Raw genomic sequence first — 17811 nt, forward strand, 5'->3', positions numbered from 1 at the left:
ATTAACTCCTTCCTTGCCTGTGCCTTATTTCCCTGTACTCTGTCCCCTAATGTCACTTTCCCTTGGCCAGGCTGCTATATCAGAAGTAAGTCAGTGTGAGAGACTCCTGGTAGGGAAATCTGCAGGGAAGCTTCTCTCTTCACCTGCACATCCCTTTTGCTCTTTAAATTATCCTCATCCTCCACCTCCCTGCTTTATACATGATGGGAAAAGGTCTGGATTTAAAGACACAGGTCTGCTTCTAATTGCATGTAGTTTGGACTGTGGGATCTTTGCCGACAAGGAGTACTGACCATCATTCTGTGATGAAATCACAAAAAGCATTTAGGAGATTGCAGAGCTTAGGAGGGGTCATGGGTCACAAAGGTTTTAATATGAGGGAAATTCAACTCTTTTCACTTCAAATATGTTTAAACTGCTTTTTCTATTATTAAATTTCATCTTCCAAACCCCCGGATTATACTTGCCTTTTCCATCCTGGTGTAGCTGTGATATTAAATTTGACATTTCATCAAAGTGAGTTAAGAAATTCAGTGGTTTTTAAAAAAATAAATCAAAATTACTATCAAGTATAATTATAAAAATCAAATTGGTTTTGCTGCAAAAAAACAGATTGTTGGAAGGTGTGTTAAAAACAAACACAGCAAATTTTGTAACACAACTCTATTCATAGATAACAAAAGTCCTTGATATGTTGCATAAAGCTATGTTTGCCGACTAGGGGGAGTTTGCTCCAGGCACAATAAAACCTGATGACATCCCTCTCTTCTTCATCTCAAGCTGTACTTGGCAGTCCTTGCTGGTGCATCAGAGTCACCTATACAACCTGAAAGCTTGCAGATAGCTGATGCTGCTCCTTTGACACCAGGTTTCTGAAAACTGTCTCTGAGTGAATTGGTAAGGAATTACACAGTGCCCAGGTTGAGGGCAAACAAAATTACAGATTTTAAGATTCTATGTGCACAATCCATTTGAAATGGGAACCGTCCTGCCACAATTGGTTCAGAAGTTTAACAACTGATTCCTTCTGTCACTCTTTCTCATCACTGTTATAAGACTCTTGTCAGACTGGAAGTGAGAAAACAGAGCTGTCGCATGGAGGCCCAGCCTGCCCTTATGCAATATGAGACGGGCAAGGATAGTATCACTGCTGGCATTTTAGCAGCAGAATGGATGTACCTGAGAAATGACCTATAAATGTATGGAAATTGCACTGTGGCAATCTTCTCGTCTTTGGCTGGCTGTAGAATGTGCTTAGCTGCTGCAGTGCAGGACATCTTCAGGAGAAGACAAGCCTGAAGAGGAAACCCTACACAAATCTGAAGTGGAGTCCCTAAGGCTGTTGGATGACATCTTGTCTGCCTCCCTCCAACAACCCCTGCAGCCAAGCTGGTGCCAAACGTATTGCTCTGCTTTCCTTTGGACCACATCAGTGAGGCCGAGCGGGGGCAGCCTGGGACCTTCATACACACTGCCCAGGCTTGCCCCCCACCCTGGGAGGACACTGGTGCTGTTACTGCAGCTAAAACAATATGGGAGGCAGCAGTTATGAGTTATGGTTCTCTGCATCAGCAGCAGGTGGTTTAATTCTCTAACAGTTTGATTTCACCCCAAGAGAGACCCATTGCCTCTTGAGACAGACTGATGCCAACAATACAGAAGGTGCTGAATAACGCAAGCCCTATGTCTACTTCAGCCCCATGGAGCGGTCACTGAATTTTTCTGTGCTTTTGACTTTCAAGATAATAAGGGTCACTTAATGCACATCTTCACCTGCAATCTTCAAAGAGGTTTCTTCTCTTGTGACACACCTTTTCATTTTCTCCACGAGCCATCTCAGAAGAACACAAAGCACTGGGTTTCACAGAAAGCTGAAGCTGGACAAATTGCTAAGGTTACAGCCAAACAGCAAGCCTAGTCTGGAACTTCTGCTACTTTAGCAGTTCTGTTTTCCATCTTGTCGAAGGTGTACTACAAAGCACAATTATGCTAATTGCCTGTATTGCACAAGAAATGTGTCCTTTGGACAGCCTCCCCATCCCCACCACCTCAGCTGTACGTTGTCGTTTGGGATTTCTCCCTTCCCCTTTTATCTAAATCCCATGTGGCATTATGTGCCCTTTTGGCTTAGATTATATCTTTTCTCCTTTTATGTTGCTCCAAAGGTTATAAAATGTGAAATTTCCTCTTTGATTTCAAAAGAAACCTGACAGTCAGGGATGACTTTTCTCTCTGCATGAATAGGGAGAGCACTTTTGAAATGGCTTGGCAGTAGTACCTTCCATTCCTCTCTCACCTTGAAGAACTTCCTTTCCTGTTTTCTGATGGATTTGTATTGATGCACCTTCCCAGGTGCCTTCAGTATGTGAGCAGTGGAGGTGTCTACCTCAATTAATGGTGAAAGCCCTACAAGAGGAGGGAAAGTTTGATGCTAGTATCACAATATGCCTTAAAACATGAGAGAGATTGAGGTTGACCAAGATGGATAAAATGTATGTTTGTGTGTGTGTTTATTTTACTGGCACTATTACAAGATCCCCAAGGGATGGGGTGGTGGTAGAATCTCTCATTCCTTGGAGGTTTTTAAGCAGAAGTTACATGACCGTCTGTCATGGATGCTTTAGCTGAGATTCCTGCATTGCAGGGGGTTAGACTAGAGGACCCTTGGGATCCCTTCCAACACTACGATTCTATGAATCCAGGGCTCAACCTGGCTGAATATGATGCAGTGGCTGATACCTTCTCCCATCTGGTTTAACGCGAGACAATATTTTTAATTGCCTATTAAAATGTAACAATTCTTCACTATGGCACTTTGCTGCTCTGTGTCCTCAGCTTGTCCCTGTTTGTAATTATTTTTCAGAAAGGCATAAAGAAATAAATGCAGATTATGCATCTGTTGTGGTTTGGCCTTTTCCTGCATACATTAAGGCAGTGTATCTTGAATTAGTTTCTGTTGACGGATCAGTTGGCAGAAGTAGCAAAGGGGAGGGGGCATCCAGGGGGGCATCCATGCTGGCAGCAGCTCCTGGAGTAATCCTTGTCTTCTCTTGTCCCTCCGTATTAGCCTCCTGCTTCCTGTAGCACTAGGTGTTCTCCGAAAAGTCAATTAAAACAGCTGTACCTTACCCGACTCAATTACATTTCCTTGTGCTTAAAAACTAAACAAATTGAATCATTTTGCTGCCTCAGGCAGCAAATGAAGTTTCTTCTGGTAAATTTATTATCATCATAAAGCACAGCTTGATTTATGTTAAAATATTAAAAGGCATCTTTATGATGGAAATAAACAGTTTCTACTTTCTCCTTCTGTGGCTCACACGTTCTTTCCCTCTGAGGAATTAAAGTGTGGCATGGGATTTATTAGGGAAGTGGACTGTAAATCTGAAATCAAAGTGCCACTGGAGCTTAAATCCCTTGTCTTTCTACACTTCAAAGACCATGAGGAGAAAGAGCCACCCTTAAAAGTGAGACAGTTGGAAAAGGGGCATCAGGTTTGAGAAAAAGACTTTGAGAAGAGGCCTTCGGGGGGAATCATGAGCTTCACCTGTAGTGTTATACTAGTTGCAGTGAAGCTTCTGGAAGTAGAAAAATGTCAAATGTCAGCATGGCTCAGTGAGTCCAGTCTCTAGTCAGTTCTTAAAAAAAAAATCCCCTAGGTAGCTTAGGACAAACCATTCACTCTCATATTTTGGATCCCTATCTGTAAAATTGGATGAATAACTCTTTCTCATAGGATTTTCTTTTTTTAAAAAAAATATTATAAGGATTGTAAAACACTTAGCAAATTGATTAAAGTCCCATGTAAATAGCCCTGAAGAGGTCCCTGGCTGCTCGATTTGATCTGCTTAAAAAGTTAATACAGCCAAGAGTTGAACTTTTACTTAAAGCATCAGACTATGTTCAGTGGTTGTACACAAGAGAACACACTGCTCTTTCGGCCCCGTTCTCTGTGTCTAGTTGAAAAATACATGTCTCATCCGGATTGGTAATTCAGAAGATAAAGTGCCCAGTATATTGCATATTTTGAAAACTACCCACCACAGCATGCAGATAAGCCTTGTACAATCTTATCTAGTGAACTAGATGGCTCAAAGCAAGTGGTGTAACTAAACAAGTGATAGAATACTAGTCTGTCTTACTGTGTTTTTGTTGTTGTTTTTTAAATATCCTGCCCTTTTCCCAAAGGAGCCAAGGGCAGCAAACAACGTAGTAAAGCAGTACAGTTAAAACATAATTATAACACATTTATAATGACAAGAACATCTAAAAACATTTGAAAGCAGTCACATACCCTCAGAGCTAATAATTTAAAATTGCCAGGAATAATACCTCTCAGCCATCAAATGCCTGGTTGAAAAAGAATGTTTTAAAATCCCTCCTGAATGTCAATAATGGAGCACCTCACCAAAGAGGGTATTCCGTAATGGGGCACTGCCACCAAGGAGGCCCTGTCATGGGTTAGTACCAAGTGAGCAGCATCTAGTATAATGGACTGCATTGTTGCAGAGTGGGGTCACAAGTTTGAATATTTAAAAAGCTTACTGCAAGTTGAAAACCAGCATCACTGGCAATAGTGAAGAGAGGGCTGGGATAGAAGTTTATAATGTCTTGAGGGTGTCAGAGAATTTACAGGGTGGCTTTGCATTTGAAAAATCTCCCCCCAAAATAGTGTGTGAATGCCTCCTATGTGTAGCCTGGCATGGTGCAGCTCACTGCACCACTTCTAGCTGATGTTTGTACAGTAGTACCTCGGGTTACATACGCTTCAGGTTACATACGCTTCAGATTACAGACCCCGCTAACCCAGAAATAGTACCTCGGATTAAAAACTTTGCTTCAGGATGAGAACAGGAATCGCACGCCGCTGGTGCAGCAGCAGCAGGAGGCCCCATTAGCTAAAGTTGAGCTTCAGGTTAAGAACAGTTTCAGGTTAAGAACGGACCTCCAGAAAGAATTAAGTACTTAATTAAGTATAGGTACCACTGTATAGACCAGATCTTAGAGAAGCGGGTTTTTTAAACAACTTACTCGCAGACCATTGTCGTACTGTAAAGTGCCACAGTTTGAGGCAAGGCATTTGTATTTATCTCCTCTTCCTAGGCGGCCCTCGTTTTCTCTGCCCCTATAGAACCATTACCTTTGAACAAGCAGCTCATTTCTTATTGCCGTGTGACAAGGACCCTGAATGCAGGGCAGCTTCTTTCTTTCAGCGGCTAATGACTGGAGTCTGCCTTGGTGTGTCAATGATGCATTCGTGTGTGGCAAAATCTCTTCTGACACAGCAATAAGATTTGTTGGTGCCCAGATGCTTAGAAGAAAAATGGCCTGTCTAATCAAGAGGGTGTGCCCAACACTTGGTGTGAGGTGGGAAGATCTGTGTACATATGTGCAGTGTTCTTTCGGACAAGTCCCTGCCACAAACTCTGACTAGTCCATCTGCTTCAGGAAGGAGCCCGATTCATCCTGCCAGCACAGGTCCTAATCCAGATAACAAAGATAGAATGAACAGAATCGGTTGGCTCCCACTGCACATAATTACCTCCCCCCCTTTTGATATGTGTGCTGCTATTCCCTTCTGCCACATGACAGGTGTATAGGTAGGCTTTTCTTGCAAGGAAAAAGAGAGTTTTGACACATACTATATCAGGATTAGAATGGTGCTGGCACAAGTAGACCTCCCTGCTCTCCCCTTGCTTAATGGGGTAGACTATGTCACGGGAAAGGTGTATCCCTGAAAATTGGGTGAAGACAACTTTGCAAGCCTTTTTTGGGAGGCTGGAAGACTCCCGTGGGGAGAAGAGGGCATGGGAGTCAGTTTGTGCCAACCCCATTATGCATTTTCAATTCTGAATCCCTGCCATTGTGTTCTGCAGTTAGCACTGTGTCTCTAGCTGTATGTATTTATGAGAGCTGGAGTCAAAGGAGGAGGGAAATTAGCTTCATCCCTATCCTATTTATTTTCTCCCCATTTCTACTGAGGATACCAGCTGTGAGGTTTTGGAATGTTGATGCTCCAGTAAGAACCTGAATGACATCTCAAAGTCATTGAGCACAGCCCACTGACCAGACTCCAGATGGCAGCAACTTTTGTCACTTTCATTCAGGCGGTTTGCAGATTCGCACTCTTATTTTCAATTAGTTATTCTGGGGAGGAAGAACTCCCTGCTTCATTTCTCATGGCTAACAGAGTTGGGAATCCTCATTGTTACCATTTAGAATGCAGCCTCATGAGAAGCTAATGGTTAACTCTCCCATATTAAGGTAACATTTCAATGTGACTCAGTGAAAGGCTGCTTATGTATTTACTCCTGAAATCTCCCAGTAAAATTCTGGCAACAATCGGATTGCCATATTTCAAAAAGTGAAAATCCAGACACAAAAGTTGTTGAACCTTTTCCCTTTTTTCCAAAGCTGCTGAGCTTTTTTTTTTTTAAAAAAAAATAAATTAGGAAATTCACCAAAAAATCAACACTTCCAACATGGGTTGCTATACGCCAGGGTTTTCCCAATCTTCAGAAATTCAACCCAGACGCTATTTCTGACAAATGAATCCCAGACATGTCTGGGAAATTCCGGACGAATGGCAGTCCTAGGCAACAGGAACTTAGGATCTGGTTCTGTATTTACATGCAGTGTTTCCATGTGGCCAGCATCAGTTACAAGGGGGAAATGTTCATGGGAACAAACCTCAGTGGAGGAATAGTGTTGACAACATCAGAAAACAAAAAAGGAAATCAAAGCATTAGGCAGTCAGATGTGAAAGAATCCTGAGAACTGTAGTTTTGTAAGGATGCTGAGAATTGGAGCTCTGAGTGAAAACTACAGTTCCCATGATTCTTTGGGGGGAGTCATGTGTGCTAAATGTGTGTTGGATATGTTTTAAATATATGGTAAGAATCTGCCCTCAGTGCCCTCTGGAAACCAGAAATTTAAGTTCTCTAGGTTTGCCATCTTCCTCTGTGGCAGATCATTTATACAGTGGTGCCTCGCAAGACGAAAAGAATCCGTTCTGTGATTCTCTTCCTCTAGCGGTTTTTTCGTCTTGCGAAGCAAGCCCATTGAAGGATTAGCGCTATTAGCAGCTTTTAGCGGCTTTTAGAGGCTTATCTGCTGATCGGATCAGCTGATAAGCGGCTTAGCGGCTTAGAAAAGGGGGGAGGGGGGAAAAACCAGCATGAACTCGCAAGACATTGTCGTCTTGCGAAGCAAGCCCATAGGAAATTCGTTTTGCGAAGCACCTCCAAAACGGAAAACTCTTTCGTCTAGCGAGTTTTCCGTCTTTCGAGGCATTCGTCTTGTGGGGCACCACTGTAGATCTTCTGCAGATCTCTAATTTTTAATCGGTAATATTAATCTGACAAGCTTTTAATCACATTTTAATAATGGCCAAAGCAAGTTGTGGTTACAGTCACATTGCTGTCTGTTGAGCCGCTTTATAAACCTTTCAACTTTTGGTTAATAATGAACAGCAGTGAAAACTTTAAGCTGCCACCATCAGAGCTTCCTCTTCTGTACCCTAGATGTGACTATGGCAGCCTCTCTTACTAAGGGAAAAGAGGTGGGTTGAAAGTTAATTACACAGTGCCAGTTAAAGTAGAAGATGGATGGAAGTCTAGGATGTACTGCCAAGTGGTAGAGGGTAGTCCTGGCGTGATGCCACCTTTTACCTTAGAACACCTGCTTCTGGGGACAAGGAGCAAATCTATGCAGTGGGGGGCAGGGAGAGAAGCCGTGAAGGTGGTGGCCTAAAAACTAGGTCAAGGCTGTATGATCACCAGTCACAGCCACCTTGGCAGTAGAGAAAGTTTGCAACTCTTAAAGTGCTGCTTTGCACATTCAGACACATGAATTTCTGAAAATGACTATCACTCCTGGTACCAACTCGCCTGCCTGTTGACTGCGTAATGGATAACCTTTATAATCCCAATCCTTTTTCAACACATTGGTTGACAAGGGCAGTGCTAGGCGGTGGGGGCAGATCCAGTTGAACAGTTCCTATCTTGGGCTTGTAGGTCAGATTTTCCGTTACAAACTGAAAGTTTTGTAGAAACTTCTCCCAATGTAACAGAATTAGGATTAGTAAAAATTGCCATTCCCACCATGGGAATCATTCTTCTTAGTTTTCTAAGCACCAGTGGTCAGGTATGAAGTGTGATTTGGGGTAGGTAGGGTCTGATGAGAGCCAACGTCTTGGAAAGGAAAGGTGGCTTTCTCTAGAAATCTCTTAAGTGCTATCTAATAATAGTGACTTTGGTCTCCTTTCAGAGCGCTGACCCAGGATCTATGGTCCTCTGAGTTCATCGAACTATTTCCAAGCCAAACAGCTTTTGGCTCCAGTGGTATCTATATTCATGGGTAGGGAGTCTCCTTTTTTCAAGCCATGCTTTAATTAGTTCTTTGCATATGCAAATAGGTTCTAAGTCACTTAAGCAGCATACTTGATAGAAATTTCCATTTTTGAACAAGGTCAGCTGGTACCTTCCAATTGTCCAGTGACTCCTGATTATAATGCAAACATTCACCCCCGCCCCATGATATTCCTCCAATTAAAGTTAGCTTTAGGCAATTGTTCTAAGTAGACACTAAGCTGCTAAGAGAGACTGTCAGAGAGACCTTATTGAAAGAATATTTGGCTCATGGAAACATTTTGTTTAAAATTATTGTCCTTATTTTTTAATAAGACCTTTGCCTGTTGCTTCTAATCCTGAAATAGTCACATCATGTTGTTTTGGCTGCCCTACATATGTGCAGTAAGCTCATCCTAGCTCTGCTGTAAACATATCTGTTTTTTTGTACCAGTGTTAAGTATCATGGCTTCACCTAAGGAATCCTGGGAATTAGTTTGGTGAGGGTGCTGATAATTCAGTGTTAGATGACCCTCACGCTTGCAGAGCCACTGTTCCCTGGGAACGGGGAATGGCTATGGCTGTTGTTGTCATCTTGCATAGAGTCTTTTAGCACCTTAAAGGCTAATCTGTGTTCATACATCTGATAAAGTGGATTCCAGTCCATGAAAGTTTATGCCATAATAATTTTGCTAAATGAATACAAAATTTAAAGGCTTGCAATCTAACAGCCATGATTTAAAAGGGAAAGGGGAAAGCAAAGGAAGCTAATTCAGTTACCAGTTCTTGCAAGTTACTTAGCCTCAGCAGTATCACCTGATGTGGACAGGTGGGCCTTCCTGTCTTTAAGTAGAAATACACACCCACAACCCAGCTGCCCTTAGTCCCCTGGCTGATGGCAGAGGACAGAATATGCTTCAACTTCAGCTGGAGATGATTTTCCTTTTCTGGTAGGGAGAAGGCAAGCTAGTGCCTTATATCTGCTGCCTGTCTGACCTTCCCCTTGCTGTGAGTTTCTTTCAAGGAGGCAAGAGGCCTGTCCATGGACCATTAAACCAATTTAAGTCCTTGCCTTCAGTAGCAAGCCCAAATTGCCAAAGACATGATGCCATCGCCCAATGGTAAGTGCTTGGGAAACTGTTCAACTAAAATGAAAGAACTTTTTTGGGGGGTGATTTCCCCTTCCTTTTCATTTCATGTGTGCTATATGATTGCCTTGAGCAATAGAGTCATTAGGATTGTTGCCGAGACAACATTAGGAGTGTTGCAGAAAATGTTGCAGACACTTTTGCTATTGCCAGTTTGAGAGTGACTCAGAAGTGTTTTCTCGTGTACATTGTAGTTTTGGAATCAGGGTAAGAGCTTCAACAAGCACAGAAGGAGGGAAGGAGTGACCAGCTGGAAGAGATGCCCTGCTGACCATCAGTTGCCAAATCATGCAACTGCTTTCTGGTGTGTCCATCTGCATATCCAGGCTTATTTGTTTTCCCACCTCTGGTACTATCTGATTTGAGTTTAGAAAAATATACACCTAATGAATTTATCTGGTGCAAAACTCAAAGGTGTTGCCAAATTTGCAGTGAGGATTTTTGCTTCTAGTGGGAATGTATTTTGCTTCTTTTATTCCTAGCTTGTGATGAGTTCAAACCAGTCCCTGGTTCAAAGAACTGTGGGATACAGTGTTATTAAGCAGATGCAAACAAGGTGTTAAAGGGCTTCATGAAAGTCAGTCAGAATTTTGCAGTCTGTTTTTGCATCTGCTTACTTGGATTCTCTGAGGTCTCTGAAAAATTTCCATTGATTAAAGGATTTCTCTAGTGCCTAGCAGCAGCTCAAATGCAGTCAGCAAGATTTTAGTGCTGGGAATTGCTGAATTAAAAGTTTAAAACTTGCAAATTACTGGTTATTAAAATATAGCAAAATCATTCAAAAATATTGTGACCATCATCAGCATTTTTGCATGATGAAAATGAGAGGTTGACTCATCCTATAGGAGGTTTAGGTTTTGATTTTTGAAGTTCAAAAATTGAATTAGTCTCCACTTTAGGTTTAATCCAAAGTTGCTTGCAATGTGTAATATCCTGTGAAAGCAAAATACAGTGAATAATTTCTAAAGCAATCTCCTTGCACATCAAATTAAACTTTCCCTGTGTGCCCCTTGAGGCCCCTGCATAACTTGTTTGCATCTCGGCTCATCTTTGACTTCCGTGCTGATTCTCATCATTCCTTTTATTCTTCTCTTGCTGCTTTGCAACCATTTGCAGGCTGTTTGGAAATCTTGGGTTTTGCTCTTTTTCCACAAAAACAAATTTCCAGCGGTGTAGCCCTGTTAGTCTGTTGCAGCAAAAACAACAGACTTGTGGCAGCTTGAAGGCTCTCTGGTCTAATCACTATTAATTATTGTTATATTGAAATAATTATAATATTATAATGAGGGAATTCACTGCTCAAGTACGGACAGCCCCATTCCTGCACAAAAGGGAGGCAGCAGGGGAACATCAAGGCTTTAGAGGGTACACAAAAAGGTACTGGTCTAGAGCAGTGTTTCCCAAACTTTTTTGGGCAACGGCACACCTGTTTAAGGAAAAAAATCTCGCGGCACACCACCGCGGCACAGCCCCGTGACGTCAGCGCGCAGCGTCACGCCGGGAGGGATGCACGAAAGTGAAAGTTTTTTCCCTCCCCCTTGCCGGGGAACCTCCAAGCTTTGGGGGTGGGAGGAGGCAGCAGAGCGAGGGACTGAGGGACGGTGGCAACTGAGGCGGCTGTTGTGGTGGTGGCGGCGATAGCGGGCGGAGGAGGGGACGGCGGCGGGGCTTGAGGAGCCGTCGCCGGGAGTTGCTGCTGCTGCCCGGACATGCCGGCCTCCTCCTCCTCCGCTGTCTCGCGCTCCTCCCTTTTGCACGCGCTGCCCCGCCGCTCGGCACCACCACCGTGGAGCCGCCCCCGGCTCGACGCGGATCCTCGCTGCCGCCGCCTCTCACCGCCCGACTCGCCCGCCTCCCTCCCACGGCACACCAGCCAATGTCTCACGGCACAGTAGTGTGCCGCGGAACACCGGTTGGGAAACACTGGTCTAGAGTTGCAATCCTGGGTACCCTCATTTTGGAGATAGACCCACTGAACATGCCCTGCTGAACATACATAGAGCAGTGGAAACCTAAGCAATATGGGTATCTGTTTCTTGCTCCATCTAGGGATTTTGTATCTGTGGCTAGCTTAAAATCTCTGCCCTTAAATCCATAGATCCTTGGGCATTAGTCATCATAACTCTAAACCAGTGTTTCCCAACCAGTGTTCCGCGGCACACAAGTGTGCCGTGAGATGTTGCCTGGTGTGCCGCGAGATGTTGCCTGGAGGGAGGCGGGCGAGGGCGTTTGCTTCCCGGAGGACTTGTGGGAAGCCGCCCATTCCCTGGGCGACGCGCCGCCTCGCGACTCCGGAGTCAGTCCCGAGGGCTCTCGGAGGGACTCGCGAGCGACGGCGCGGCGGCTCCGGGGCGCGCTCAGCCGGGCTGCCGCGCGCCCCCGCTGCAGCTGCCCGGTGTGGAGCATGACGCGGAGCCGGCCGGGCTTGGAGGCGTCCAGGTAGGGCCGAGCCGGGCGGGGGCGGGGAGGTCTCGGTCTGCTGCGGGCGCAGGAGGGCGAGCGGGAGAGGGGGAGCCGTCGGGTCTCCTGGAAGGAAGCGAGGCGGCGGCTGAGGGGGATGCAGCCCCGTCCCCAGCAACAGGCACTCCTCGAAGTGAGGCCACAAGTCGGGGCTCGGACAGGGCCTGGAAGCAGCGGCTCCGGCTCTTGGGAGCGGAGAAGGGGACTTCCAAAGCGGCCTGGAGGAGAAAAGCCCCGATGCAGCGAGAGCAGGGAGCGTGCTGCCTTGTCCAGGCCTCCTCGCTTTGTGCCGTCCGCTGCCGGGAGCAGGACACGGGGGCTCCTCGTTCGCATGCTTTCCCGGGTGATTGGTGAGGGTTAGGGTTAGGGTTAGGGTCCCTCAGTCCCTCGCTTTGCTGCCTCCTCCCCCCCCACCCCCAAAGCTTGGAGGTTCCCCGGCAAGGGGGAGGGAAAAAAATTGAAAACTTTCACTTTTGTGCGTCCCTCCCGGCGTGACGCTGCGCGCTGACGTCACGGGACTGTAATGGTGGTGTGCCGCGAGATTTTTTTCATCAAACAAGTGTGCCTTTGCCCAAAAAAGGTTGGGAAACACTGCTCTAAACTACCCTTTTCGATCTCCACAAGATGATTATGTTCTAGCTATAAAAATCGGTGTCTCAGGGGAGCTGAGGGTTTCATTACCCAGCAAACATTCTGATCTTTCTGTTCATTGAATCTGCGGGGTACAATAGCTTCCCCCACCCCCTGAAAAAATATTTTTCCAGTTTCTTTATTGTTAATGAATTATTACAAAGACCAACTGGTGGGGAGGGGAGAGTTCATTTTCTCAGGTACTGGAGTCTCAATCAAATGAATTTGAAAATGGGTTTTATGAATTGGCCTCAGGGTCAATGGCAAGGGAAGAGTGATGATTACAGATTTTAGACACATGGAAACCAATATTAAAAAAGGAAATAGTTTCCCACAAGAAAACAGTTCACAATATTAGCGTCTCCTGCTGTTAACCCTTTGGCTGTTCAGAGCTAGGCAACCTGCAGTGAGTAAGTTTTGTGACGTTCCTTACCCTAGATGGCTTTGTCTCTTGTAGATGGTGGAATAAGTGCTGTACATACTTAAAAGATGGAATTGGCTACAGCAGGATTTTGCAAGGGCCACCAGTTTAGATGTCTTCAAAAGTGATTAAACAAATTCATGGAGGGTTCGGTTACCATTGGCATTATATATGATGGCACTATGCCAGTAGCGGCGAACCTATGACACAGGTGCCAGAGTGGGTACGCAGAGCCCTCTCTGTTGGGACGCGCCATCACGCCAGCAGCACTGTTGTTTGGGGTTTTCAAATTGGGCAGCCGCTTCCCCCCATGCCACCTCGTGAGTAAACTGCTCGCTCCCCGCTGGCAGCAGCTTAGAGGCAGTTTATCTCCCCAAAGCAGCTGTATTCCTGCCTCCCCCCCCCCCCGAGATTGGTGGGGTTTTTTTGCAGCCAGCAGGTTGTGGCTCGAGGACCCAATCCCCCCAAAGAGGAATGAATACACAAGGACACGTGATATAAGGTTAATGGGCAAGAAAAGGCCACAACTTTATTGATTACAGCAAGTGAAAAGGTATTGGCTTAGGCATTGGATTACGTCAGCTGACTCCACCCCCTCAGAGAGGTGTGAGTCTGAAACGAGGGGGGTTTATTCACCAGTAGGTGGAGCCTGTTGATGCTAATCCAACTACAGGCTCTCCCCTGATGTCACCGAGGGTCGTGCCATGGCCTCCCGCCAAGCAGGCATCGGACAGAATACATGACCGCCAGATTCCTTTAACGGAATACCCAAAAATTGAAGGCATAGGCAATGGCCACACCTAGCCCTTCGACACACCACAACACATTATTCCAATGCCTAACCTACCCACCAATACCACAAAAGTTGTGACGATTGCTACGAGGTAGGCGAAAAAACCAAAAAGCCTAATGCCGAATGGAAAAAATCCTACCAGGCCCCCCGGGCAACCAGGGCGATCAACCTAAGGTCCATAGCAAGGCCAAGGAAAACTAAGACCCTGAGCTCAAAGGGAGTGGAGGGTGGGTGAATCGCGACGGGACGACGAAGAGGCAGAGGAGGGGCTGGCGCCGCAGCATTTAGGCTGCTGAACACGCCCCCTCGGAGGCACCTGGTTGGGTGCCTGCCGATGGGCGTGGGCGCCAGCCAGGTGAGTGGGAGGCAGGGGGCTAACGCCCCCTGCTAGAGGCGGGGCTCAGGTTCCCGCCCACAACCACTCCCCTCTCTTCCAGGAGGAGAGTCTTTGTAGTTTGTGTGATTGGTGGGTTTGTCAAGGGTTTTCATTGACTGGTTGGTGCCTGTGATTCTTGAGACTATGTGTTGTTTCTGCTCCACACGCCAGAGAAAGTGTTTATAATGCTTGTGAGTGTTTTTCTCCCCCCCGCAAAAAAAAACCTGTGATCCAAGCCCCTCAAAAAAGCTCTGGTAGTCTTGGTAATCCCCCCCAAAAAGCTCTGGGCAATGCCCCCACAAAAGCTCTATGTGTTGTTTCTGCTCTGCATGCCATAAGAAGCGTTTATAATTCATGCGAGTGTTTTTCTCCGCCCCCCAAAAAAACTGTGATCCAAGCCCCCCCCCAAAGATCTGCAAGTCTTGGCAATCCTCCCCCCAAAAACTCTGGGCAATGTCCCCCCCAAAAAGCTCAACAACTTGGGGCAGCCCCACCCCAGCTCATTTTATTACGGTACAGTGGTACCTCAGGTTAAGAACAGACCTCCGGAACAAATTAAATACTTAACCTGAGGTACCACTGTACCGTAAGGTACAGTGTACCTCAGGTTAAGTATTTAATTTGTTCCGGAGGTCTGTTCTTAACCTGAAACTGTTCTTAACCTGAAGCACCACTTTAGCTAATGGGGCTCCTGCTGCTGCCGCGCCACCGTAGCACGATTTCTGTTCTTATCCTGAATCAAAGTTCTTAACCTGAAGCACTATTTCTGGGTTAGCGGAGTGTGTAACCTGAAGCATACGTAACCTGAGGTACCACTATATATTAATTATTATCCCATATTTAATTGCCATGTTGGCACTTTGTGATAAATTAGTAGGTTTGGGATTGCAGTTTGGGCACTCGGTTTCCAAAAGGTTCGCCACCACTGCTATATGCTATCTCAAGACTTCTGAATACCAGTTCCTGAGAAACTACATGGGAGAGGGCTGTTGCTCTCACATCCTGCTTGTGGGCTTTCCAAAGGCATTTGGATGACCACTGTAGAAAACAGGATTCTAGTCTAGATAGCTCTTTGGTCTAATCCTGTCAGACTCTTCTTTTGAGCAACAACTTGCTCTTCATAGTCCTAGCCAGCCTGGTTCTTCCCATCAACCTGCAGGGTGGAGACCAGTTGAAGATGTTCTGAGCCAGGGTACTAAAATTTCAAATATTTACTTTCTGGCCAGTTTGCTAAGAGGAAGAACACTTACGGATCTCTAGCGACAGCTCTAGGAATATGTGCTTGGTGAAACAAATCCAGATTTATTTGTTTATTAAGAGTATTTTTATATCACTTTTCAGAAGGACCTCACAAAACTGCTTGCATTAGGTCATTACAACAATAAGCACCCTTAGAAAAGAAGAGAAAAGACAACATGTTTTCTTAGGAAAAGCTGTCCTTGCTTCTTCTCCCTTCTCCCCAGGGCAAGATGGTTCTTCAGATAGACCTGTCTTTCCCCACCTAAAATAAAATGTGGTTTGAATGTTAGGAGCCACATTCTTGTGGTCAAGAAACCAAGTGTTTTAATATTTATTTTATTAATTCAGGTTTTTTTCTGGTTTTTTCTTTATTTGCCAAGCTATTAGTTTCCCTGGCTTGTTAGCCCAGTGTTTCCCAACTTTTTTGGGCAAAGGCACACTTGTTTGATGAAAAAAATCTCGCGGCACACCACCATTACAGTCCCGTGACGTCAGCGCGCAGCGTCACGCCGGGAGGGACGCACAAAAGTGAAAGTTTTCATTTTTTTCCCTCCCCCTTGCCGGGGAACCTCCAAGCTTTGGGGGTGGGGGGGGAGGAGGCAGCAAAGCGAGGGACTGAGGGACCCTAACCCTAACCCTAACCCTCACCAATCACCCGGGAAAGCATGCGAACGAGGAGCCCCCGTGTCCTGCTCCCGGCAGCGGACGGCACAAAGCGAGGAGGCCTGGACAAGGCAGCACGCTCCCCGCTCTCGCTGCATCGGGGCTTTTCTCCTCCAGGCCGCTTTCGAAGTCCCCTTCTCCGCTCCCAAGAGCTGGAGCCGCTGCTTCCAGGCCCTGTCCGAGCCCCGACTTGTGGCCTCACTTCGAGGAGTGCCTGTTGCTGGGGACGGGGCTGCATCCCCCTCAGCCGCCGCCTCGCTTCCTTCCAGGAGACCCGACGGCTCTCCCTCTCCCGCTCGCCCTCCTGCGCCCGCAGCAGACCGAGACCTCCCCGCCCCCGCCCGGCTCGGCCCTACCTGGACGCCTCCAAGCCTGGCCGGCTCCGCGTCGTGCTCCACACCGGGCAGCTGCAGCGGGGGCGCGCGGCAGCCCGGCTGAGCGCGCCCCGGAGCCGCCGCGCCGTCGCTCGCGAGTCCCTCCGAGAGCCCTCGGGACTGACTCCGGAGTCGCGAGGCGGCGCGTCGCCCAGGGAATGGGCGGCTTCCCACAAGTCCTCCGGGAAGCAAACGCCCTCGCCCGCCTCCCTCCAGGCAACATCTCGCGGCACACCAGGCAACATCTCACGGCACACTTGTGTGCCGCGGAACACCGGTTGGGAAACACTGTGTTAGCCTGTTCAAATTGCTTCTGTTCCAAATATTTAATTTTCCATTATGTTTCCTGATTTATTATCATTGAATATTGCGTTTGCAATAACTTAATGTCCTATTTCACTATCTCTTTTTGTGGGGAATTTATTAATTCTTTTTCTTTTCTTTTGATTTCTTGTAAGATTTCTTGTTTTTTCGGCTCTCTTTATCTTTCTTTGGTACACACCTTACTGTATAAAAAAGCCCCGCATTACCACTTTACTCGCTTCCCAAACCACCTGTTCTTTGCTTTTTTGATGCACTGTCAGCATAGCCAGAAGCATTTTCTCTTTTATTTGTTTAATTTATTTTTAATTGACACCATTATAACACACTATTCTCTTTGCCTTATTTCCTTTTGATAATTTGGCAGAAAGATAGGGTGGACTCTGCTCCCTTAAAAGCTGCATGTTTTCTGCGCTGCATAAACGGAAGCACTGTGTTACGGCACCTGGTGTCCTATGAAGTGTGTGTTTTCCTTTGAAAGTACCCTAAGCATCAGCCACCTGTGGGTTCTTTGCTTCTAGCCTTTAATGCCTGACTCAGCTGAGCCATTGTTACGCAGGTTGTAATAAATATAGCATGTCTCTGAGTTCTTTCTCCCTCCTCCCCACCAACAAAATAAACCTCTTTTTAAAAAAGATTGCCTTGAATTCCCTCACTGCTTGGGAGAGGGGTGTGTGTGGAACAGGATAATCCCCTTTCTCCTTAAGGCAGGGATGGGGAACCAGTGGGCATCCAGATGTTGCTGGATTGACTGTGGTCAATAGCCAAAAGATGCTGGAAGACAACAACATCTGGAGTACCACTGCTTCCCCATTGCTGCCTTAAGTGATTGAGGAGCTTTGAAGCAAGATTCGCTTGAGAGTCAAACCTGGTTTTGCATCCCAAATAGGATTTGCGTTAGGTAGCTAAATGCTTCTCAAACCCCTACATTTGTGAATGTGTGGATTGTCCTTAGTCAGCGACTACAGCTGTCTCTCCCCTAGCCTCAGAGGAGGACAAAAATCCCAAGCACAGACCAAGCAGGCTGTATCCCAGGCA

The sequence above is a fragment of the Podarcis vaucheri genome, assembly GCF_965113315.1.
Source record: "Podarcis vaucheri genome assembly, chromosome: 2".
Lineage (NCBI taxonomy): Eukaryota > Metazoa > Chordata > Lepidosauria > Squamata > Lacertidae > Podarcis > Podarcis vaucheri.